Raw genomic sequence first — 2,254 nt, 5'->3', positions numbered from 1 at the left:
TTTGGAACTTAACTCACCAAGAATTTTAAGGTAACCATCAGTAGCCTTTCGGTGTATATTTGGCCTGTAAATTCTCCCAGCAGAAAACTTCTAAAGGTATGAAATTGATTGTGTGTGTGTGTGTGTGTGTGTGTGTGTGAGCCAGATTGAAGGATCACCTTCAACATATCCCACCTCCTTTTTAAATGCATGATGTTAAAAAAAATACTTTTAGACAAAGCTTTTCATGTTCTTCCTCTGCCAGGATAAAGGGCTTTTTCAGGGTTAATTTTACATCATAAGAAATAACTAACGTCTGTGCTTGAAGATAATTCATCTGCCTGTGTTTTTTTTCTGTCTTACTTACTAAGATACTGTTGAATATGTAAATTAAAATTTACATATAGATGTTCATAGCTGAGTAAACAACTTCTATGGAGTTTGAAGTCCTGAGTTGAAAAGATTACTTAATCATTAATATTTAATATAAATTATATTATGATGTCTTTTTATTTCAGACACCTCCATGTGCAGGCACACTAGCGTGATTTGGTGACTTAGCTTAAATTTTTTCCTAAAACAACAAAACAGGCAATATAATGCTGTTTTCAAAGTCTCGTTCAACATTTCTGGAAATTTGTGTCATTAGCTGGCTGATGCTGCACAAACAGTGCCTGCCAAAGGGTGCAAAGTGAAAAAAAAAAAGGTGTGAGGTATTTGCATGTCCCCTCAATTTTTCAAGTAAATATGCCATCCTGCAAATTGGTAATACCTAAATTTTGAATCCTGTGTTTAGAAGATCGAATATAGTCTTTAGCTAGTTGTGTAATGTCAACTTGATAGGGAAATAATTCACTGTCTCAGAAATCCAAGTTTGTATTTTATTTGGGGTTCTTCTGTCTTCCCATTGCAGAAAACATTAATAGAAGTTGTATACAAAGGAACAAGGAAATAAGCTTCTACTGTTTTGTGTTGTTTGTAGTTAGGTAGAATTTTCATAAATACATTTATAACTTTAGTTCATGTGCTGCTGTTTAAACATAGAAATAACATTTCTGAAACAAACTAACTGATAATGGAGACATTCTGTGCCACTTGGAAAAGAGAGAGCTTCCCTCTCGTTTTTGTTATCCCATTTCACATGGAGTCTTCTTGCAAAATTTCAATATTTGTATACTTTTACTTTAAATGTTTTTGGGTAAATTTTGACAAGTTCTCCATTTATAAATTAACTCTTACATCAGCTGAACATTTTTGGGGGGGCAAAGTTTTTCTTTGTTTCCTCACTGAAAAGTTTACTTGCTAATTGGCTCATGTTTGGGAAGTGTTTCATGCAATTATTAATAAGTATTTCATCGAAGTTTAGACCTCAGAGCTCTCTACCCTTGCTTTGAATGAATAAAAGAATCTCAGGCATAGTTTCTTCAACAAAACCACATCCTGTCATATTAACCTTTTTTAAATATTTGGAAATGAATAATAATTGTAATAATGTGTGTTTGCATCCCCCCACCCCATATGCCAACGCTGAGAGGTGGTGGTGTTGTCCAATTTGTATGATGCTTATTTTATACCACCTCGGGAAGCACTTGCTCCTATCTCGGGTTTACTATTTAGTATAAAGAGTTCCGATTTGGGTATATTTAAGAAAGACTCAGCTGTCAAAAGCAAAGAAACTGGGAATGGTGTTTTGACAACCATATAGTGTTAAAGGAAATACTGTAGTCTGAATAAAATTGCTTATGTTCTCCAAAACAAGAGTAATATAAAAACACTTTTTATTTATATGGAAAAGCAAAAGCAGAAATAAATTCCAAAGGTTTCCCTTTCTTTAAGAAATTCTGAGGGAACTGCAGTTGCCATCTGTTAAGGGTTGGGAATTGAGCAAGAAGCCACATTTTAAGAGGAAAAGAGAAAAAAAAACCAGGAAAGTCTGTGTCTTCCATCCACCCTTTCAACCTCCCACCTCTTGGGTCAGCCCCCCTCCCAGCTCACCCCCGTCAGATTTGCCCAGAAGAGTCTATCAGGATCTTCCCGGCCTCCTAGCCCCCGCCCGCCCCCACGGGCCTGTTAACCCGGAGCAGATTTGGGAAAGGAAATGTGGCTAATATCTCTAGCAGCTGTCAGAGGAGGGACCTTCCTTCAAAGGGACGGGACAGAGATCCTCCACAAGTTCCCCATTAGTCTTGCAGGCCAGCAATTTGATAAGGAGCCTGGCCCAACGCTGCCCGTCGCCACTAAGTTAGAAAGGCCAGTGCCTGGGTGTTCGGATGTG

This window comes from Molossus molossus, unplaced genomic scaffold (genome assembly GCF_014108415.1).
Source record: "Molossus molossus isolate mMolMol1 unplaced genomic scaffold, mMolMol1.p scaffold_m16_p_1, whole genome shotgun sequence".
Classification (NCBI taxonomy): domain Eukaryota; kingdom Metazoa; phylum Chordata; class Mammalia; order Chiroptera; family Molossidae; genus Molossus; species Molossus molossus.
Note: the sequence above shows the minus strand (reverse complement) of the source record.